This window comes from Chiroxiphia lanceolata, chromosome 3 (genome assembly GCF_009829145.1).
Source record: "Chiroxiphia lanceolata isolate bChiLan1 chromosome 3, bChiLan1.pri, whole genome shotgun sequence".
Taxonomy (NCBI): domain Eukaryota; kingdom Metazoa; phylum Chordata; class Aves; order Passeriformes; family Pipridae; genus Chiroxiphia; species Chiroxiphia lanceolata.
Window position 1 is genome coordinate 41,653,682 of NC_045639.1, and position 24,276 is coordinate 41,677,957.

At 42.2% G+C, this 24,276-nt stretch overlaps 1 protein-coding gene across 1 annotated transcript in view; it reads right to left on the reverse strand.

The window, feature by feature from the left end:
* Positions 1–17,021, reverse strand: part of DISC1 (DISC1 scaffold protein) — a 187,675-nt gene extending 170,654 nt beyond the window's left edge. The window contains exon 1 of the mRNA XM_032683964.1: positions 16,975–17,021. The gene's annotated coding sequence lies outside the window, so the exon portion shown is untranslated. The remainder of the gene's footprint in view (positions 1–16,974) is intronic.
* Positions 17,022–24,276: the final 7,255 nt, after the last annotated feature.

Below are 24,276 nucleotides of genomic sequence, written 5' to 3' on the forward strand. Positions count from 1 at the left end.
TTCTTTACATTTAATATTCATCTCTCATCACGATCCTTTGTCAATTTTTACATTGACAGATGTGCACATAATCTAAACTACTCAGCAACTCCTAACACAGGTCTCATACACACCTCACTACAATGACATCCTGTACAAGAATTTAAGCATTAGACCTGAAACTTTCCAGGAGAATTTTCCCGACATTCAATACATTCTCTCCAAATAACCTTCAACAAAAGCAGTTGATACATTTTCCATATACTAGAATAGTGGCACATCTCACCATGAGACTGCAGTTAGGCCTCTGTATTCTGCTTCCTATCACCATAAATTAGAATAGCCCTGCTATCTCTTACATTCTCTTTTGTCTGAGGAAAAAAGAATCACAGAAATCAAAAGTAAAAAAGGTCACAGAATCCATCGGTCTGTCTACAATAAAAAGACAGTGAAATGCTGTACTGGCAGCAATTTAATAGAAGTCTTAACAAACAGAAACCACTCTTAGAGCAAGGGAAAAAAATTGAATAAAATGTTCTTTAGAATTTAATTCTTTTAGTTTATATACAAAACAACAGCCTAAATTTGACTTCAGCAGAAGAAATCAGTCATGCAGAAAAAAAAAAAAAATCATTCTAGGACTGCATATACTTCCTCACCATTTAAAAAGGCTAGTCACAGGCCTCATCTGTAAAAATGTAAAAGATTCTCTGCTTTAATTAAAATCAGTTTAAAATTGATCTCACTAAATCACTATGAATTTCTAAAGCAGACAGATAATTACAGCTCTTTAAACATCAAATTTAAACTAAGCTAATGTAAATAGGGTTTAAATTGGCCAAAGCATTAGATATTCACACCAACTGAACTGGATGCAATTCTAAATATTATTAGAGCCAAAGGAGTAGAATTCCAGTATCCTCAACAAGTTCACACAAAACCCATACATCTCTGCATTCCTCACAACATTTGCAGGTAACCCTCTAAGGACGTTTGGCATTCAGCTCTTTTAGGGACTCCAGGTCTGTCTCCCAGTGAGTCCAGCAGCACAAGCCACTCACCTGGATACCAGTACAGACCACTGTCTGAATTATCCTCAAGATTACAGTCCAAGCCACGACCCATCCAGAGGATGCTACCAGGAGAGAGCTGCAAGTCCTTCGCCCCAATGTAGCTGCCTCTGAGCACAAGGCAGAGTGGACAGAGCTGGGACCAACACGAACACTCACACCTTCGCCCAAAGGATAAAGGAGGGAGAAGGCAGTGGCCACAGCCTGATACCCAGTTCCAGCTGGAGAGCAGTCATGGTGCCCTCAGCCATCACAAAACCCAGCCAGGAAGTTACTATGACCTTGGGCATACTGTTTGGGCATTGTTTACCCTTCTGTCATGTCCCTTTTCTCAAGATTAGAATAATTTCAGTCGTTTATCATCACCTATCTGAAATATAGTTACAGAGACTTTGTTTCTCTGCATAGCCTCCCAACCATAGCTTTGTCTGCACATCAGATACAAGAAACTACACTGAACCAATTCAGCTATCTTGTTAAATAAAGACAAGCCTCAAATTCATCTTATAATTCTTTCAATTTCAAGAATATCAAATAACATTTCGCAATTAACTACAAGACTATCAGAATGGAAACAACTGAAGGTAATTTTTAAATCCGACATAATAGTGTTTCATGCATTATACCAGACATGCATTTAGAAAAAGAGTAAAGTCCCAAATGGAAGAGCTTTTCAATTGTAATATTACAAATCAATTTTAAAAAAAATATATTTTACAATCTTAGAAGATGATGCAATATATATTCTAATGGCAAGTATGTGCAAATTACTTCAAATTATGAAAGCCCGGAAATAATCATAACAGCTCTTTCACCACAGCAATCTTTCCTGATGACCAATATTTCATAAAAGCTAACAGTTCACATCCAGAGCACAGGGAAAAAGAAAATAGTCTACTGCTGTAAAGCAATGTTGTTCACATCTTAGTTCACACCAGTGAGATGAAAGAGGGAGAGGTGAAGCCAAAGAGCATTTCCCACTGATGAAAAGAGCACGTTCTCTTGTACCCAGCCTGATGCTAAAGAACAACAATCATTTAATTTATTTTAGATCATCAGTCTTTGTTTTCAGCCACAAAAGTGTCATTTCAGGTTTTTTGATCAAAAGTTCTAGTAGCATCTGAGGACGAAAAGGTATAACCACCTTACATTTTTGTTAAGTACACTAGAATTTTACAGATCAGTACAGAAACTCTGAAATGATCACCTCCTCACGCCTGCTTTAAGCATGTAATGCAAAATGCTTGGAAGCTCATCAAGTCCTTTCTGAAAGTCAGTGAGAAATTATATATGCAGTTTTAAAGATAGCTCAACTATCTGAATACGCATATATTACATACAACTGATTTTTATTAGATTAACAAATTCACCTTCACAGCATTTGTGGGTGGTAACTGTGGTGGGGAGGAAAAGGTATTTAGTCATATTCAAAGCCAACTATCAAAGTACTGCTCCAAGCAATTTCTGTAGTGCTGCTTTTGTTAAGGAAGCCTTAAACACCTGCATCAAACTGTACACAAACAAAGTAAGTGAGATGAAAATATTTATTATTTACAAACACATACACAAATGTTTAACCTATCAGGAACAAAAATGAACCATTTTGAGGGATTAATCAATCTGACATGACAATAACTATTACTGTTCAGTTCCTAAGTCATAGAAATACATAAAATGTTGCAGGTTCTTAATGGGTTACAGTTTGACTCATTTGCTGAATTTCAGAGATACCACTAAATATTCAAAATAAGATGGCACTGATCCCAACATAGCCTCTGTTAAAAGTACTGTTACAGAAGTCTCAAGTAAAAAAAAGCCAGGAAAGCCCAAGACCTTTGTGATTAACATCAGTGTAGTCCTGTTACAGACACTCCTCACACTTCTCGTTCTCCAGCTGTTATTACATCTCACTTCCCAAATTCATCTGTGGTTGATGAGCCTCAACCCAAATCACTCTCCAAACCTCCTTATACAACTCACTGATATATTTCACCCAACCCATGGATATCCACCTTGGCTAGCTAGAACTGCCAAACTCACAAAACTAGCTGTCTAACAACAGTTTTTAGGCTCCTCAGTCATCACTTACCCTGCACCCAGCTCAGTAATCCATCCTGTTGACCATCTGATGGACAACAAAACACCGTGGGGGAGAACACAAGTAGGTCTGGAAGAACAAGCCAGTATCAGCACTGGGTGCCTTCAGCACAGTCAATAACAGAAGGCACTTCCCCATAAATATTCAGCCCAATTTTTTCCAAACCTTTAAGTATAATTCTCTTTAACTTCTAGGTAAATAACTGAGAATAATTTATCCAGTTTTCAAAGAGGCAGATGGACACACAAGTTGCAAGCCTACAGAGAATATTCACAATAGAAAAAAATCAATGCTTATTTCAGGAGTTGGGGGGGGGTGTAAATTTTTTTGTTCTTCATGGAGAAAAAACGTTTTGTTCCCTGTTTCAGTGCAAAATTCTGTAGAGGCAGCCCATGCAAATGTCTAAAGTGGAGAGAACACCCTGTTCTTTCAGTCAAGATCTGACAACAGCTTTAAATATTACACAGAAATAGGGGAGTAAGGATATTGCATAGAGACTGTGAAGTTTGCTTAGGTCATAAATTAATTTGCAAACAACACTTAATGGGTTTGCAATCATATCTTATAAAAGTATTTCACCAAACACGCGTGAAACTGCGAAATTAGTACACAGCAGTCCTTTTCAAGAATGGTCTATTTAACACAACACACTTCTCTTTTATCACTCTGTCTACAGAGTGACAGCATGGATTCCCACTGCTTCTGCTCAGTCAGATCATCTACAGCAAGACTAATATAAAACTCATCGGGGGGGAGGGGGGAAGAATTTTAAAAAAAAAGTGAAGTGTGAGAGCACATTGACAGCAGTCAATTTCTAATTCAAGCACAGTTTGAGTGCTCCAGCTTGGAGATTTGAATTTTTAATTTCACCAAGAGAGTGGGTTCCAAATTAAGCATCTGATGCACAGTCAGTCTGAAACCAGAATCGAGTTTACTGAAATAGAAAGTAATTTTCTCTTAACAGCTCAGTAGTGATCACTATAATGAAAATAAAACAACGTGGCAGTTCCTATATTGCCAAGGGTGAGGAGTCCGAATTCTTCTAGCTTTACAATTTAATATCAGTCCTAGGACAAATACTCCTCCTTTGCCTGATGAAAGAAGTTTACCTTACAGCCACAGTCCGGCTCCGGCTGTCAGATGCAATGCCCATGAGGTCTAGGCAACAATGGAGACGGAATGGAGCTCCAGACACAAGGAAACCTGAGCACGAAGTTCCCACAGAAAGCACACCACCCCAGGATGCAGCTTAAATACAAGATACTATAAAAGCCAGGCATGAACACAAACTGCAGTTACAACTGTGCTCAGGACACAAGGCCAACTTGTAGCTAGAAGGAAAGCAAAAAAACTGGTGCTGGTCCCTCACCCTGCTCCCCCTGAAATGAAAATCTCAGGGCTTCACACGAAGCCCTGCAACTCTTTACGCTCCAACAAAATTTCTGTACTCAGGTATTCTTTGCTCTTTGCAGCAGCAACTGTGTGAACTGTACTTCTGCCAGCTGACAATAAACTTGCCATTCTAAGTGGCAAGATGCCACTCTAAGTGGCAAGATGAAGATTCTCAGCTGAACCCACAAGGCACAGACTGCAGCACTGCTCTCCCATCCTCAACAGCGATACAAGCGACTTCGGATAACACAAGTCTTTGCTAAATGCCTGTAGATTACTCAGCAGCAGCATCAGCCTGCAGATGTTATAACCTGTGAGGGGTCAACCTTTGTGCTCCAGCAAGCAGACTGCAGTTCCCTTGGAGACCTTCACTGCTACACAGGAAAGACACACACAATATCCCTTTTGAGACCTTTGCTGAGAATATGGCTTGATCTTTACAAACCTTACCCAAGGCTGTAGGCAGACAAAACAGAAGTTGGAAGTTTGTTTTATTGGGCCTGAGAACACAAAAGTGAGGACATGAGCTATATCCGTTTCCTCTAGCATGGAGGAAAAAAGTAGACTGTTCAGGAAATTCTGAGATTACGCATGAACAAGCTATGGAAGAAGTACTATAGCAGATATTGCTGCAACTGCAGGAGAATACTAACCACTGGCAAGAACACCTCTCTTCTAGCAGAAATTACTGGTCCTTCTAAATACAGTGGGACAGAAGTCACTCTGCCTAGAACAAGTCAGATATCTTAAAAAGAATTTTAAAAAATTAACACTCCAAGAAAGAATAGAGTTTCTCTCTAGAAGGCAATGGCATTGAATTACAGAATGTAGCACACATGGCAGCACAGAGCAACAACGGCAATCAATACAGAGGATGAGAAGACCTCAAGAAATGATCACAGAGAACTCAAAGAAGGCACCCACCAGTGCTAGACAGCTCACTGTCTATACCTTCCCAGGTGTGAGCCCTGGCATTAGAGGCCAAACTTGGTATTTCCAACCCACATCATCAGGTACTGCAGGAGCACAGATTCGAGCAACTGCTTGCTCATCTCCAGGCAGGAGTTGAGAGTTACCCCATGCGCCTGACACCATGACTAAAGACTCAACAGGACCAAAGCACATTCACGCACAGTCAAAAGCCATTTGACTTCCACTAGAAGCAGACAAGGATCAGGGGATACAGTCAAGTAGCAGCCAGTCAGACTCTAGACTGAGTGAGGACATCACCAACACCAATAGATTTACTTTGACTGTCACCTTACTCATTTTTGTCTCCATCCCAACACTGCACACGCTTTTCACCACTCCCATCAAACCCTGCATTCTTTTACACTAACTTCCATTGCATTTCAATCCTCGCTCCCTATTTACTTCTCTCAAACCAAGCACTCATTTCTCTTCAAGTGAAAAAGAGAATTAATCCAGAAATCATTCTATTTGCTGCCCTGGATCTTTGACCAAACTCTGCATAGGTCACACTTCACACCACACAGTCTAGAGCGATAACAAAGCTCCCAAACAATGTTCAAAGCCACAGAGAGATACCCTCTTCCCAATATCATTCCTCAATACCACTTCCCTGGTCCTTTCCAGTTTATTCTTTTCATCCTGACCCCAAAATGCATAAGCCTCCCTTCATCCCCCTAGACAGCATTCCTCTCACAACGGCAAACAAGCATGCCTCAACTTACCTCCAAAAATCCTCTTCCTATGAGCCTCCAGGCCCTCCAGCTCGTCAGACCACCCCATCCCTTCCTAGATAGAGAGCCTTCCTACTTCACACTTCCCATCTGAGCAGGGCTCAGAAGTTTCTAGGCTTCCCCAGGTGCATTTAAGAGGAACCCAACCCCACTTCAGCTGTGTTCACTGATTTCATCGCTTCCCTCCAGGTGCTCAGCCTTTTAGTTACCAGGACTTTAGCCAGTTCTCAGGGCTCCGTTTACCTCTTTCACAGCACACACAAGAGTTTGTATGACAATCTAAACCAAACCTCACTCTAAAGGCACACTGACTCCATTCATCCCCTTTGAGATCATCTCAATGAAAACACTCTTGAAAGAGCTTCTTTCCCATGACTCTAAATCACTGCTATTCATGTCTAGGAAATCAAGACAATTACCTGCCACAATTTACTCTGGCAGTCTCCCTGGGCTAACATATATTACCTAATAATACAGGCTACACTTCATTTATTAACACATGTCTATGCTGCTCAACAAAAGCACACACTTTTGCCCTAAGTTTTTTTTAACATATTTCTGTCACATGCTATTTGTAATTCACTGAAGTACTACTACCTACGTACAAAACCCTAGGATCTGCCACCTTTCATTGAGCCTTACTTGTCTGCTTTTGTTACCTAGGTACATTAAAGCATAGTATTAACCTTTAAGGAAATTGTACCCTTATATGAGATAGCTTGCAGATGTTTCTTGGGTGCCAAGGCCCCTGTGTGATACAGTAATGAAACAGTCTTCTGCAGAATACTTCAAGTTAAAAAAATAATGAGAATTACACTCAAAAATCAGACTGGCCTTTCAAAAATATTCTCTCTATTGAAAGAATAAGCCAATGAAGCAGTTTTTTAGGTCAGTATATTCCAGATTCAGCTTAGCATTTTAAGTGGATAAAAAAGGTGCATATTGTACCATATGGCATTAAACACGCACACCTGAATAGATCTGCTTCAGTAACAAAAAGCTTGGCAGAGGAAAACTTTGAGTGTCATTCAAATTGTTTTCCAGAATAAATATAGATGGTTAGCTCGTTACTTCCAATACTTTTTTCTTTTTAATTTATTACTTGTTTTAGAAAACCTGAATTCTGAATCCAGGATTAGCAGGATCCTGTGCAAGGTAGTTCACATCTGCCTATCCTTTCAGGTGTATGGGACAGGTCCATGGGTACTACTAGTGTAGTAGCAGCAGCAGCAGATTTCTTCCCCTGCTTCTTTCAGGTTTATATATAATACTCCTGACAAGTATTACTATTAATAGTAATAACTATTATTATTAGTAGAACTGCTGTAGCTTCCTTTCACAGAAAGCAATGCATTTTCAGAGACACTTGATCTCATCAGTTCTGAGGTACAGCAGTGGTCTGACGCATTGCTTTGTGGTTAGAGCAGGCCATGTGAGAAGCTATATGACTTACCCCAGTCACAAAGCATGCTCAAGACAGAAAAATTACTAAAACAGGACTCCTGAAAGACAGCTAGAAAATAAGTATTTTTACTACCAGAATACACCTAAGGCTTTGTACTTTTAGAACTCCCGCCTTCATGGAATAGATTGGAGATTTAAAAGTAGCACTTGGATGAACTTTATCTTTATATTATCTAAACTATCAAACCTTGGAGTCCCAGGTCCCCCCTGAGGCAGACTCTGCAATAATGCTATCCTGTCCAATGAATTTTTACTCAAAACTTCAGGTTTAACTTACATTTTCACCAGAAATTTGAAGCAAATACAAACATCATATTTAGATGACTCCTTAACTTAGCCATAATGACTTGAACCTGTCTACACTTGTGTACTCTGAACTGAAACAAGTCTATACTAATCCACAGATCTGAGACTGGAAAATATATTTATAAAATATCTGTGTCAAGGAAGTCCACTAAGAGAGTCCATAGATATAAGTAGTTAATTGACAGGCTTCTTTCACTTCTGAGTGAAACAGTGCTACTTTTATGATGGAAACCTTTTAAATTTTCTTCTGACTAGGGGAAAAGGAATCACAGCATTTTGAACATAGTTGGAAAAGTTTCACAACCTAGAAAGTATCCTCTCTTTCCAAACCTCTGTGAGCAGGAACACCTTGCATGACTAGCCTTAAAAAAACAAAGAGATGACAATAAAATTGTGAGAGATATCGAGAAGATACATGTATTTTCATTTCTGTACAATAAAAGTGTCATAGTGCTTTATTGAACAAAAACATATGAAATGTCTTGAACTTAAATTACCTTAAAGTCTGAGTCATAAGCAAGGACTCTGCACCAGAGAAAGCCATAAAGGCAGAACTAAGAACATCTCTGAGGTTAGAATGCCCTCTTTGGGTATAAAGATATATTTGCAGCAATAGTAAATTTCAGTAAGTACAGTGCTATTTTATGCTATAAAAAGGAAAGTAAACCAAAGAATGCCAAGTGTGCTACTCTAAGACTTCTAAAGATGTTAGAAATTACCTTCTAATTACCCTCTACTGGTAACAATTTTCTGAAGATGCTACATACCAATAGCAAGGATGACAGCAATCCATACACAGCAGCGCACAGAGATAGGACAAGAAAGAGATGGGCATAACTTAAAACAAAAAAGGTTCCAACTGGATACCAAGAAAAAATTTTTCATCCTGAGAGCAGCCAAGAGGTAGAGCAGGTTGCACTGTCCTTGGAGCTTTTCAGGGCCCAACAGCATAAAGCCCTGAGCGACCTGACAGAACCTCAGAGTTAGTCCAGTTTTAAACAGGGAATTGGACCAGAGACTATCTGAAGCTCCCTCCAACCCAAACTATCCTATTATACCTCTAAGATTTAAATATATATGTCAGGATTTCAGTATTCCACTAGTTAACTATACACAGAACAGAAGTTGAAGAGTTTCATTTGTGAAGATGCATACCACCTTGCAAGAAAGCAACTTATCTGATTTAACTCCACAAAAGAGTCACAAGTAAGTTAAAAAACAATAGTTCCATCACATCCTGGAAGCTGAAAACAGCTGACTTTCAATGAATAAAGTTCAGAATAAAGTTCAGTACTAGAAATAAATAAGTTCTCAAACAGCATTTAAGCATCCAACATACACGCACAGAGAAATCACAAGCTTTGGGATGGTCAGGGCCTTAAGCAAGGCAGACACAGTAAGGCATAAGAACATAGGAACTCCAATTGTTCCACAGCAGAAGGCCTTTAGTAGTTAGCTGGTGATTAAACAATGCTCACGAGCATCACTTAAACGTCACTTTGATCTACTGCAGTTATTTCAAAAAAATCTTTATTACTGAGGCTTTTTTATTGGCTGTAACAAATATTGGAGATATTTCTCTCAAGGCATTATTTGGTTTACTACATTAAAAATTATTTTGATACCTTTTCCTAGGCTGCTTGCCAAGTGGAGACAAGACGGAGCCATCTGTGAGACTATAACTCTCTGAAGACACTTTTCTTTCAAAAACATAATCCCTTAAATGGTTCCAAGGGTATTACACACAGAGAAAAATCTAACATCACATCTGAACAGCTGCAACAAAACCTGCCTCTCACACAAACTTCCTAGCAAGGCAAGGAGGAAGACCACCTCTGCCCAGGGAATACTGCCACTATCCTATCCAGTGTGAAGTCTGATTATGACATGAGCAGGGAAAAAGTCAAACCTGAAAACTCTGCCACACAGCTGTATCAGGCAGCCATAAGTGTGACAGAGGTGTGATTGTTCTATATAACTGAATTAAGTAGCAATACAGCTATTTCTATATCTTCTCTTCTCTTTCTTGGTTTGGTTTTTGAGGGATTTCTGGGACTGGTCTTGTTCTTCTTCCACTACTAAGCAATGTTGGTGCTCAAAATATATACACAGGCTGCTACCCAGAATTCCTAATTGTCCTCTGCACTGTCTTTAGCTGGTCTGTTTGATTTTGGTTATTATTACTACTAGTATTATTCCCTACTTGCTCCCTGCATTGTAATCCTCCTTTTAAAAACTCCTCTCATATTTTATATCATGATTTTCAAGTCATTAGAGATCACTTTTAGACAGCTAACACGTAGAACAATTACTCCTAAGAGACCTAGAAGAAAGACAGCAACCCCATGTACTTCTCATGGCTTGCACTGAACAGTCATACTGGCCTCTCAGCATTAAAACCACAGACAATTTAAACTTGCTAAGGCTACACAGAACACCTAGGCTTTCAATTTTATGGCCAGGCAAAGCACAGAGAGTTTCACTAAGGGCAGCACACAAAGCAGTAATGTAAGAAGTACGTGTGCATCCAGATTCAGGAGAAAGGTCTGAACTCTCATCAGGAAATTCAGTGCCACACCACACTCACCAGAAGCACAACCAAAGAGTTGCTACACACCGTCACTAGTCATAACAAAGCTAAATTATTTTAAAATTATATGAAATTAATTCAGAAGGTGAATGGCATGAATATACAGACTCTTCAACCCAAAGATGGAAAACCTTACTAACTGCACTCTCAAGGATAAACAGAAGGCCCTAAAGAACAACAGGGCAAGTCAGTAGGTTTCACAAAGGGCAATCAGAATTGTTATGGATTGTTCTTCCCAAAACAGCAACACTGGTTACTACCTCAAAGTGCTACCCCATACAGAAAAAGTTGGTAACAAATGTACTTCATAACTATATTCAAGATGGGCAGAAAACACCTTATTGGCTAACATGAAATGGTTCCTAACTTGACCCTAGAACAGATGACTCCATGGAAAATTCTGTCATTGGCGAAAGGTGGTGCCATAGCAGGAAAATTCTCAATCTGCTAAAAAAACAAATACCCTATCGCTATTGCTTGCTGCAAAGAAAGAAAGAAGTGGAAGCTGATCTTTTCTGACCTTACAGCAATCTGAGACCCCTGGCAAAACTGGATTTTCCCATCTTCATTCACACGGGAAGCAGACATCCAGCTCTGGTGCACCTCTCAAAGGGAACTATTAAGTGAAGCAGCTCTTCTCATAGCCAAGTCTGTACGAGGCCCCCACAGACCACCTGCATGGGAACACCACAGCAGCTGTCCCTCCATGACCATGTTCAGGTTCCCAACGGAAAAGGCAAACACAATACCTGTTGATTATTAACTAGTTTGGGAGCAAAACCACACAGAAGATCAGCTGCTCTGGTGCTGCAGTCGAGGCAACAGTGACGAGGCCCTTCTCACACAATTTCAGTGAGGGTCTCCTCAAGATTTCACAGCTCTAAGCAAATAAAAATGTACTGCTCCCCTAAACAAGGGCTCTGGCAGAACGGGAGCAAGTTTTCAGCATGGTTCCCTGGCAAAACAGTGCTGCCCCACTGCAGTGGCAGCATAATCTGGGACCATCCGGGGTGTCTGAGAGCATCCCATGCTTCTGAGACTCCACACCACTGCTGAAGCAGAGAGATCAGCACCCTATCCGCATCACTCCCACTGGGGACACAGCAACAAAAAAGATGTTACCATTAAGGAAATCTTACTATAGCAATATAAATCATCACCAAACTCAGCAGGTGTTTGTCACATTCTCCCAAGATTTGTGTGCCTATGGCTCTGCGAGAGCAGAGCTAGGAATGCAACACAGCCACAGCTCAGCCTGAGCTATTAGTGCAAATACTGACAAGTTAATGCACTACTCACAAAACGGGAACAGCCAGGCCCCAGCAAATGGCTGTGCTGCCCATTTCCCTCCATCATCTGGGTCTCCATGGGCCATCAGCAACAGGAAGCACCTGGAACTTAGACCAGCACAATGAAATTCAATCTCATCCCTGCCTCAGTTACTATCCTTGTCCAAACTCCTAAAAGAGAATGGAAAGCTCTTGTTCCCAAAGCCATGCTCTCCAACAAGAGGAGAAAACTAATTTGCTATGATCAGCTTAGCCCTTGCAACACAGTCAGACACTTTATGGAGCTGAGACAGCCTGGACCACACGGAACAGGCTCAGTGATGTTCCTTCCTTGGAACCTCGTGGTGTTTCCCTGAAGTAAGGCATTTATGTGTGTGTGCGAAAGGGGAACAACCAGATCACAAGCATTAGGAACATAAAGGAAAACCCTGTGCCTATAAGCATTTGGCCTTGCAAGTAGTCTCCCCTAGGCACCATTCCAGGTGCCTGCATATCTATAGGAGTGATAACCCATAAGACTAAGCTGGTATGTCAGTGGAAAGGATGCTTACCAACATATCATTAAAGATTGGTAGCAAAATACTTTAGGCATCCCACTAAAACAGCATGAAAGCAGTTTAGTAGCATGAAAACACTATTCTTCCCCTTCCCAAGCTCTCTGGAGACATTATGGCTTTCCAAAAACAAAACAAGAAGACCCTGCGCTGGGCAGGGCATGTCTCAAGGATGAAGGACCACCGCCTCCCTAAGATCTTGCTTTATGGTGAACTTGCCAGCGGCTGCTGCAAGAGAGGAGCCCCGAAGAAAAGATACAAGGACTCCCTGAAACAACATCTCAGCCTTGGCCATATTGATTATCATAACTGGTCTACTCTGGCCTCCAATTGGGAGGTCTGGAGACACAGCATCCATAACGCTGCTGATGCTTTTGAGAACGCACACAGGATCACTCTTGAGGAGAAGAGACAACGCAGAAAGAACCGTGTCTTGCAGCATATACCACCTAAGGAGTCTTTCTGCTGTGCCTTTTGCAACTGGACGTGCCTATCTCCTATTGGCCTTTTTAGCCACCAGCGTGCTTGTAACAAACATGAGCCCTCCCCAAATCTTTGTTCGCCATTGACAAACTTCATTACCTACAGACATATTGAAAACATCACTATCATTTGATTCTAATTTTCCATTATTATTCACACTTAAGCAAGGTCTTGAAAAGCTACACCAATGCCACAGCTACTAACCCTTCCATTCCTGTTTAGTTTTGGAATGCTCTCTATCAACCTCTTGACTTCGCTCTACAGGTTGCCTCAAAGTTTCCCTACTAAGAGATTTTCCTCTGTAATGGTTTCCTGCCCCACTGACCTCTCAGCCCAGCAAAGCAAAACTTTCAACAAGAGCACACTAAACCCCTCCAAACAACCAGCTCTTCAGCCACTGCAGAGAACAAGGAAAATTCACACACGACATTCTTTCTGCTCTTTTTTTCCAGGAGTCACTTTTCCCACAGAGCTCTTTTCCAATGAGATTTTATAATCTGAGCATATATACAGTGTGTTTAGCAAATTTCTGTTCATTCTGACTTGGTTACTGTTTCATTCAATCCATAAATACAGGTAATGCATACAACTTTGAAACTAAAGCACTAAGCACTACTAAGAAAATGCATTTTCCACTTTCCATCCCTAATTCTGAGTGCACAGTTGTTTATGTAGTAAATATTTACTTTTCAAGGTAAAATCTAATATTTAGATGGGGTTTTTTTACACTTGTCACTGTTACAAATAAACAGAGTGACGGAAGGCAAAAAGAGCAGAGTAATTAGACAATTTACCCTGACATCAGGGTCACATAACTAACACACCTATTTGTAAGGCAGCAAGAGGGGAAGGGAGGAGGGGGTGAGAAAGAACAGAATTTGCCATCAATCATACTCATTAGACAGCAAGGCCCCAATCAGAAATTTATCATACACAGATAATAAGAGCTGTTCTGGAAGGAAGCGTGGCTGTAAGATGAAGGAGGGTCTGAAACAGAGCAAGCAGCATTTTACAGTACATACAAAAGGGAGGCAGAATCCAAATTCTGCATGTCCCAAAGGAATCACACTGAACAAAGAAACCCTACTTGAGGCAAGCACATGATCTCACCCTTCTGCCTGCAGACTTCAGATTACTCATTAAGCCACTTCACATTCTCAGCATCAATAAATAGGAAAGCAACTCCATGTCAATTGCTAATTCAATTTCCATAGAGAAGACTGATGTTTAACAAACAAAGTATGTCCATAGCGGATCTCAGCTTCCACTGCAGCAGTAGCTAGCAGGCTTGATAAAGAAACATTTCTCCCTGAAAGCATTTTTCAGATGAGCTCTTAATGGAATCTGTGCCTATAGGCTAAAGAAAAAAGAAAAAAGTGTTAAATAATGTTAACATTACACAGAATTAAGGAAACACCTCCAGTTAAGGATACTACCATGCCTAACATAAGCACAGCAGCCTTCTTCAGTGAGAGAGGGCCAAGTTTTATCTCGTGTGACTGTTGATTTACAAAAGGCGCATTCATTCTGAATACATAAGGGTTTTTCAGCAGTTTTCCTTCAAGAATATTGAATAGTATTACAACATATCCTGGGTTCAATCCTAATCTAAGCGACACAGCATGAAAGGACTGCTTTCTGGAAAAAGACACAAGATGGTAAGGATGAACTTGGAAATCACTATGGCAACTCTGCAGGTTCCTTTCTGTTCACCTTGGAGGCCAATACTCCAAAGGAGGTACGGAAACCCCTTTCCACAGGAGTCATTAATACGCATTACGGCCAAAACCAGAAAAGGTCACAGCCTGTCTCTGCTCAATTAGAAAGACAATTTGCTCAAAGAAACACAATACTGAAATGGGAGGAAAAATAAAAATCATAACTCCCAAGGAGCACTCGTGAGGCGTCACACACTCCAGTAAATCTCACTTGAAAGGTCAGGTGGTTCAGTAGTTGTCAAAGGCTCAAGCTATGGCGAGCAAAAAAGCCTAACCGAGTGTGCCTAATTTGTGAACAAAGTCAGAATTAACCTTTAGGGTTTTCCCTTTTGTCAGTACAAAACATTGTTTGCAGTGCTTTCTGTCCTCCTCTTCATCACAATTAATTTATCCTGGTGCTAATAAATCCTCTTTTCTTTCACGGCTCCACTACAATTCCAGCAGCAGCAGCTTAGGCCCAAAGTTTTGACTTCACTTTACTGACAGGAACAAAGGATTATTTATCTAAATTTAAAGAGGGAGGAAACCAGTGGCAATACAATACTTGCCTCTGACCGTTCTTTAGAGTGCTGCTGCACTGCAATTATCAGTATCATGTATGAGAACACGCCATTTGCAGTGTCCAATCTCAAAGAGCTGTACAGAATATTGATAACTCTGATAGTATCGAGCTCTAGGAAGAAAAAAAGACATAGTTGGACATGATCCTAATCTCAAGTGTACAAAACACTGTGCATAAGCATTTGGGGGTTCATGCACATTCCCTTGTGGCATATTGCCACGATCACAATATTTTAAGAAACCAGAAACCTCTAAACTCAGCTTTTTTAACTTTTAAATCAAATATTTAAACACTCTTACTTTTCAGCTTCATAAGGGTCTAAAAGCCCTATCAATTGTAAAAAATGTACTGTAGCTTCAATTGAAAAAACACTGTCAATGTCTTCCTAGAGTGAACCAGAACAATTTTAACTTCAGCAATGACATGAGGGAATACCCATACAACATAATTAAAGGGACTTCAGTATTTAAATACCAAGAAAAGTTTAATAAAGTAGAACTTCTCCCATTTTCAAGAGTTACTGTAAGGCCAATTGCAAATTGACAAGTAAATGAACAAATAAGAGAGGACAAAAACAGAGATAATGCATCCCAGTGTACTTCAGTCACTTCTTTGAAAACTCATATACTTTTAATTACGAGCAGCACTCGCTTGTATACCTTCTGCAGCATATTCTGTGAAAGCCTTCATTATAAAAGCACTTCACTGCAGAACTCTTAAACTGCTATTTAAGAGTATAGCAAGAAGTTACTCAAGCACTTGTACAGAAAGATTAGCCTGGATTACCAAAATACAAATGAGCTGTTTTCTATTAAACTGTTGGCAAGGAAGATGAAAAAACAGCAGAAATGCACCCAGTGAGCGATACACCTTTCTTCACCAGCTGTCCTGGAAAAGGTGAAGTGCTTTCTTCCAAAATTTCCCAAGGCTCCAGCCTTTTGCCAGCACCAGTATAGGTAATGAGGGAATGAGGGCAGTCCTAGCTCAGGACAGCTGACTGCTGCTGCTCTGAGGGAGGAGGAGAGCAGCTCATCCACATTAGAGGTCACAGTCTTATAAAATTCAGTTATTTATAAGTATATATGCACAGAGTTTTCGTTGGGATGGCAGTTTCCTTTTTCTTCCTTAAGCCAAGGCTGGAGATATTATGTGGGTGACTCTTCTAAAAGCACTATTACTTCCCTCTTTTTGTTTATTAAAAAAAAAAAACAAACAAATTATACATCTTCGTATCATTATAACTGCGTTCACCGGCCGAAGAGAAATTCGAGGGGTTTTTTGAGTTAAAAACCAGTTCTGTTATTTAAAAGTTGCAAGACTGTTTCTTAGACTACAGTTACTGTGAAACAAATGCCAACACCAGCGGGGGCTTAGGGGAAAAAAAAAAAAAAAGGAAACATTATAAAATCCTAAAACTTTCAGACTTTGAAACGAAAGATCCGTGTTTTATTTACGAGGAAAACCAAACCACAAACAAACAAAAGAAACCCAAACCAAAACATTAGTAAATTCCCTCCATACTCAACACGACTCCCCGGGGCTGCCGACTCTCCCAGCCCGAGGGCACCTCCAGCCGAGCCGCCCGGCCCCTCCAGCAGGGCGAAGCGCTACCGGCCCCGGCCCCATCAGGGGTCCCAGTCGCCCCCTGCCCGTTCACGGGCTCCGCCGGAGCTCCCCGGCCGAGCACTCGCCGTCCCCCCTTCCCGCTGGCGGCCGCCCCGCCCTCCCCCGCAACACCCGCGGCTCCCTCGGGCCGCCCCGCTCACCTGAGCCCGCCGCGTCCCCCCCGCCGCCGCGGCGCCGCCTGTCGGTACCGCCCGCCCGGGGCTGCGGCCGCCACATCCCGGCCCCCCTGTCCCACACCGGGGCGGAAAGCGGCCGTGGCGCCGGCCCCTCCCCGCCAGGGGCGGGCCGCAAGCAGCCCCGCCGCCCTGGGGAAGGAGAGGGCGGCGGGCGGGACCGGCTCCGGAGGGTGGTGCGGGTGGTGCGGGTGGCGGCGGTGCGGGAGCGGCGGTGGGGCCGGGGCCGGGGCCGGGGCCGTTCGCACGCACGATCCCAGAGAACAAGGGCCCTCCAGTTCCTGCTTGCGCGGTGGTCTCGGGCTGTACGGTCTCTGCTCTCACAGGTCTGCGGGACACCGCAGTTAAGTTAGGGGGGATGAAGAATCACAGAATCGGTCAGGTTAGAAGGGACCACTGTGGGTCATCTGGTCCAACCTCCCTGCTCAAGCAGGGTCATCCTAGAGCAGTGGCACAGGATTGTGTCCAGATGGTTCTTGAATATCTCCAGTGAAGGAGACTCCACAACCTCTCTGGGCAATGTGTTCTAGCGTGCAGTCACCCTCACAATAAAGAATTCCACCAAGTGCCTCTTGTCCTATTGGTTGGCATCACTGAGAAGAGCCTGGCTCCATCTTCTTGGCATTCCTGCTTTAGTGAGGGCATTCCTCCCTCAAATACATTGATGCTTCTCTCAGTTGTCTCTTCTCAAGGCTGAACAGGCCCAACTCCCTCAGCCTGTCCTCATAGGTGAGATACTCCAATCCCTTACTGAACTTTGCAGCCCTCTGCTGGACCCACTCCAGGAGCTCCATGTCCCTCTTGTACTGTGGAGCCCAGAACTGGAAACAGCACTCCAGATGAGGCCTCAGCAGGGCTGGGTAGAGGAGCAGGGTCACCTCCCTTGACCTGCTGTCAATGCTCTTCCTGATGCATCTCAGGATTCCATTGGTCTTGGCCACTAGGGCACATCACTGGTTCATGGACAGCTTGTTGTCCACCAGGACCTGCAGGTCCTTCTCCACAGAGCTACTTTCCAATAGGTCAGCCCTGTATGGGTGCTTGGGGTTATTCTGCCCCAGGTGCAGGACACCACCTATGTTACACGTACAGAGGTCTATGGTTTTCCTCTCGCACATCCCAGCATCATGGGGATCTGGCTAAGCAAAATGTATATGCCAAACATACTCTTGGGAAACGATTTACTTTCAAATTTAGCTATACTAGGCATTGCTTGTGTCTTAGAGCCATCATGTAACTGTTAGTGAGCCCTACTCTGGCACTGCATTGCATTCAGATACTTGCTGAATTTAATAAGACATGCGTACAATTATTATGGTATTCATTGGCTTTAAGTAGCCATAAATGACTTGGATGCAGGACTTGAAGGGATACTAAGCAAGTTTGCAGATGATAGATACAAAATTGCAAGGAACTGTTGACTTCCTCAGAGGCAGGGAGGCCCTGAAGAGAGACCAAGACAAATTAGAGGACTGGGCAATCACCAACTATATGAAGTTCAACAAGGGAAAGTGCTGGATTCTGCACCTGGGATGGGGCAACCCCAGATGTCCCTACAGAATGGAGAACGAGAGGCTGGAGAGCAGTGCTGGGAAGGGGACCTGGGAGTCCTGGTCCATGGGAAGTTGAATATGACTCAGCAGTGCCCTGGCAGCCAGGAGGACCAACTGTGTTCTGAGGGGCATCAGGGAAAGCATCGCCAGCCGGTTGAGGGAGGTGATTGTCCACTCTTCTCTGCACTGATGTGGCCTCACCTTGAATATTGTGTGCAGTTTTGGGCACCACAATATAAGAAAGATATAAAGCTATTATATAAAGCATCCAAAGGAAGGCAACAAAGATGGTGGAGAGTCTAGAAGGGAAACCATACGAGGAGTGGCTGAGGTCACTTGGTTTTTTCAGCCTAGAGTAAAGGAGACTGAGGAGAGACCTCATCGCACTTTAACAACTTCCTCACAAGGAGATGTGGAGGGACAGGCACTGGTCTCTTCTCTCTGGTGACCAGTGACAGGACCTGAGGGAATGGCCTGAAGTTGTGTCATGGGAGGTTTAGGTTGGATATTACAGAAAAGGTTCCTTACCCAGAGGATGGCTGTGCACTGGAAAGGCTCCCCAGGAAAGTGGTCATGGCACCAAGCCTGACAGACTTCAAGAAGCCTTTGGACAATACTCTCAGGCACATGGTGTGACTCTTGGGGCTGTCCTGTGCAGGACCAGGAACTGGACTCCATGATCCATGTGGGTCCTTCTAACTCAGAATATTCTGTGATTCTGTGAATGCTGTGTATGTATTTTCATTTCTTTCGTATGACTCCACATCTCTTGTTGTCACAAGCTTTTTATTTTCATTGCAAGGTGCTATCATCTATATATATACATGGATTTTGGCTAGGATAGAGGCAATTCTCTTTATCGTAGCTTGTTGAGGACTCTGTGTTGGGTTTGTGACTAGTGTATAGCACAGGGATATTTTAGTTACTGCCGAGCAGTGCTTACACTGCTTCTTGCACTGCCCCGCCATCAAGTAGGCTGGGATATCCAAGAAGCTGGGAGGGGATGCAGCTGGGACAGCTACCCCAACGACCCAAGAGATATTCCTTATGACTATCCATATGGTGTCATGCCCAACAGTGAATGTTGGAGGAAAGGAGGAAGAAGAGAGGACATTGAAAGTTAGGGCATTTGTCTTCCAAAGTCACCACTATGCATGATGGAGCCCTGCTTTCCTGGGGATGACTGAACACCTGCCTGCTGATGGGAAGTGGTGAATTCTTTGTTTTGCTTTGCTGGTGCACGCAGCTTTTGTTTTACCTATTGAACTGTCTACACCTCAGCCCATAACTTTTACCTTTTTCACTTTTTACCTTTCTAAATCTCTCTCCCATCTGGCAAGAGAAGGAAGGTGAGTGAGCAAACATGGGAATTACCTGCCTACCAGAGTTAGCAGTAAATAATTTCAAGACAGTAAACAATTTCTAAGATCACTGTACCAAGACTGTCACCTTGAGCTCACATATCATTTTAACAACATGATTTTCTGCTAAAATCCCCTTTCCTGTTTTGTGTTTTATATAATTTTGGTCCTCCATCATTTCCTGTGTATCTTCTCCTCCCTAGTTAACATACACATCACCTTTTGTTACCCCTAGTATCTCTCTACTGACAGTTTTATTTCTATTGATATTACTAATTACAAGTTTTATATAAGCTTATGAATGTCCACTGACTACAGCTTTTATTAACTTTGTTAAAGTAATACCTGCTTCAATCGTGGATCATCATATCCATTATATTAACCATACACATGAATTCAGCATTTTTCAAGATGACCTCCATCCATCCTAATCTTCAAGGACACTCCTGCCTTCTCAGATGCAGGAAATGTAATTGTACGTTAAATATACCATCCTGTGCACAAGGAAGTTTTCATAACATTCAGAAAAGTTACTAAAAAAAGCCCAGGTTTATCTAACAACTGTCAACTTACTGATCTTCTCTGGTTCCAGTCCATTTACTAAGAAATACAGGACATTCTAAAGGAGTTTTGACCTCCTGTTCTAGTCTGTGCCCTTCCTGACTTGTGAGAGAAGACAGCAAGCATATGGGCCTCACATGCCAAAAATAGCCCCACATCCTTCTCCTTCTTCCTTCAGCCTTGCTGCAGTGCATCTGGCTCAGATGATGTCAGTGCTGGCTCCCATCAGCCAGGGGGAAATTGGTTGTAAAAGGGCAGCATATGGGTGCAGACAAAGGGCCGTCTAGAGCAGCCAGGGCAGTTGCCTCAGCAAGAGCAGGAACAAGGCAGCCCACACAACACTTCCCTTTTGGGCTCTCCCACCCTCTGACCAATATCTGCAGAGGGGTTTCCTCAGCTCAGTTTGGTTAGTTGAGTCAGTAACTTGCAGTGGCTCTCACACTCTCCAAGGGCTTGGCCAGCCCCCGCCTTGAGCCCACTTCAGCTTTTGGCCCACACAGCATCCGTGGGTGAGGGGTTCCCCAGGTTTACCTGCTGCACAAGGCATCAGCTCCTGATGCATGCTCTGAGCCTGGGTATGGCTTCCTGCCTTTGAAAGCTCTTGGATTTTTGTGCTTTAAGAAACAGGTTTTTCCCACTGTGTCTGTGCCCCTGGTGATTTCCTGTATGTTAACACATCATGCAATCCCTTTTCCAAACTGCAGAGTGCTAAGCTAATCAGACTGACCTTGTACAGAAGCTGCTCCAAACTTTTGATGATCTTTGTTGCCCCTCTCTATTTTTTTTTCTGTTTCTGCTTTTTGGGATGAGAAGGCTAAGTAAGGGTGCAGGTTATCTATGGATTCCTGCAGTGCCATCTTCATGTTTCCTGTTGTGTTCTGTGTTCCTTTACCAATGGTCCGTAACATTTGATTGTCTGAGTGCTGCCACACACTTTACTGATGTTCTCAGATATGTAACTAATGCCATGGTTTCCTTCTCAGTGACAGTGATCATCTCAGAGCTTTCTATCTTATATGACAGGCTAAGATTTTCTTCCTGGTAGGTGTTGATTCAATTTATACACAGTGAATTTCATCTGTTTTTTGATTGCCCAGTCATTCAACCTCACAAGGTCCTTCTGCAGTTCTTTGCAGCCAGCTCTTGTTCATGCTACTTCAAATAACTCAGCATCAGAAGCGGACTCATTTCAGCCGCTTATATGTTGAACAGCAGAGGTTCAAGAGATGCTAGTTAATCCAAAGCTACCAAAAAGTACCTCTTCTCTAAAGGAATATTCAAAAGAAGAACGGCATGATCTGCACTCAGAAAAAAAAGCACTGCTAATGAGTTCTTTGCATTTGCTCTGAATCTACTCCAAAGTTAAAGTTTATCTGAAACTTCATCACTTCTGTTTCAAGTGAGTTTGCCTTACCTCCTAGAATACTCAGCAGGCTGTAATTCATTACCTCGGAAGACAGTCAGGTGTATGTGTGAATGTGCGTGCATGTGTGTGTGTATACACAGAACATGCCAATCTGTTCCTTTATCCAGAAAGGAGCTGCTTTTGGACAATCATGCTTGTTAAATTGTCAGACCATTGGAAAGGAGATGGCAGATAGTTTTTACTGAAGACTTAAAGCATACCTGGAGAAAGAGGTGCAGGAAGCAGAGACTTCTGAAGCAAATACTCCTAGGTGAAAATAGTCCTCTTGGGTTTTAATGCTGTTTGAATTGTGCCCTTCATGTAAGGTCTAATGCGAGACATCCAGAGCTTAAAAAGAAATATACCCCCTACAGTTTGCCCTAATGCACTTTTAGGCAGTGGTTAGGTATTTAGATTGAGATGGATGGTGTAAGAAATGACACAGAAAAGCATATCTAACAGTGGATACTATAAGGCTATCCTCTAGTTTAGTTTAGTCAGGAGGGAGCTGGAGCATTTTGCTAGTTCTTAATTTCCAGTTTTCGTTATAATGGCATATACAGACACAGCTGCCAAAAGAAATGGTCCTGCCTGTTCCCTCCACTACTTCGTCTCCAGTTGTGCCTTCCTTCCCTTCCTCCATGCTACTGCCTGCTTTGTGCTTTTTTTCCACCAAAAACTTCTGTCCAGTTGAAAGCAACCATGAAGCTGCAGCATTACATGCTGCGTCAGAAATCCCACCAAATTTTAACAAACTCTCTCTGTACTGACTGGAGTGCTGCTGCCTCTTTCCTTCTCAAATAACTTCCTTAGCCTTCATGCAAGCTCCAAATTGACCCGTTTTTCACTGCTTGTCTTGGCCTCTCAGCTTCTCACTGTCTACACATAGCTGCTTCTTTGTGTGGTACTTTCGCTTCCAATTGACATTAGTGTATGAGAGCTCCCCCCTTGCACCTGCTGCCATAGTGAACAGATTTCCTGTAGCTCTGTTCCTTACGACCTCTGGTTCATCTCATAGCTCAGCTGCAAACTCTGCTTTTCTTCTTCTTCTTGCATTCATCTTTGTTGTTCACTCTCCGCCCCATCACAGCTACACCAGACACCTTTTCTGTTTCAGTAGTAAATAATGTATTCACCAGAACATGCTCCTGAAGGGAAGCCAACTCTCCTTGCAAATTCACGTTCAAATTAAATTAAGAAAAAAAAAAGGTTTTGCACAGTATAAGAATGAGGAAATCCCAGATATGTTAGACTTATTTATTTTTATCTGTCCAGGATCAAGACATCTTGATCTTTTTAAGCTAGGCTCACATGTGGCACTGCAACATCTATCATAGAGCAGAAGAGTAAAACAAATATTATGTTCATGTTCTAATATGGATTTTTTTCAAGCTATTCTTCTGATCATCTCTCCTTTCATTTAAAAACCATTTACATGGCACCTTTTGAAACATGTCTGCAGCATGGACTACGGAAGCTGCAATGAGGTGGGAGGGTGGGAAGGCGTGGCTGTGCAGAGCAGCAGCATGGGCTGGCACAGACGAGAATGAGATGGAGGCTGTGCCCATGGGAGGTAGGGCACACAGCCAAGCTGCCATATCTCACCAGAAGACTCAGGACAAAAGATGATGATAACCATGGCTTGGCTCAGTGGTTTGCTGTGGCCATTGGCTCCTGCTCCCCATATTGCTGCCCTCTGCAGAAAGAAGAACCTGGCCGATACTTTTCCATTGCCTGATCCTTCTGGAGCCACAGTCTCTGAGCTGCTTCCTTTTCACCTGCATATCCTCCTGACTTCAGGTCACCACCTTTTATTTCCCCACAGTAACATCTTCTGCAGAAAAAACTAACACTTTCACATACCTTAATTTTCATTTCAGTTGTTCAAAACCAGAACTCATTTCACTTTCAATGGTAAAGTTCATCACCGAATGATTGTTTTCCATAAAAAACCCCAGTAAAATCAAGGGCATTTGGGGTTAATCTGCAAAGAACTTTTAAATATATATATTTTTAGGTCATCCACAGAACTGAAGCAAAAGTTTTCTGCATGGCTTTAATCAGTGCTTAGGTTAGATATACTATCATACCCTATCCAAAATGAGATGTTCTGAGTTTATGCTTTAGTTAACTCTGTGGGTACTTAAAATACCTCTGGAATATGCTTTGTGATGTTATTAACATAAAGTTAATATTCATGATAAATAGGGAAATAAAATAAATTAGAGTCCATAATGCAAAAGATAGAAGTCCTGAACTCAGTTATTAAACCATGAAACAAGAGACTTCAGTTAAGCCAGGATTTTGTTTAAAAAAAAAACAACAACAAACCCACAACTTTTTAAAACAAACTAATGTAAATCTGAAAGAAAAAGGTGACACTTTAATA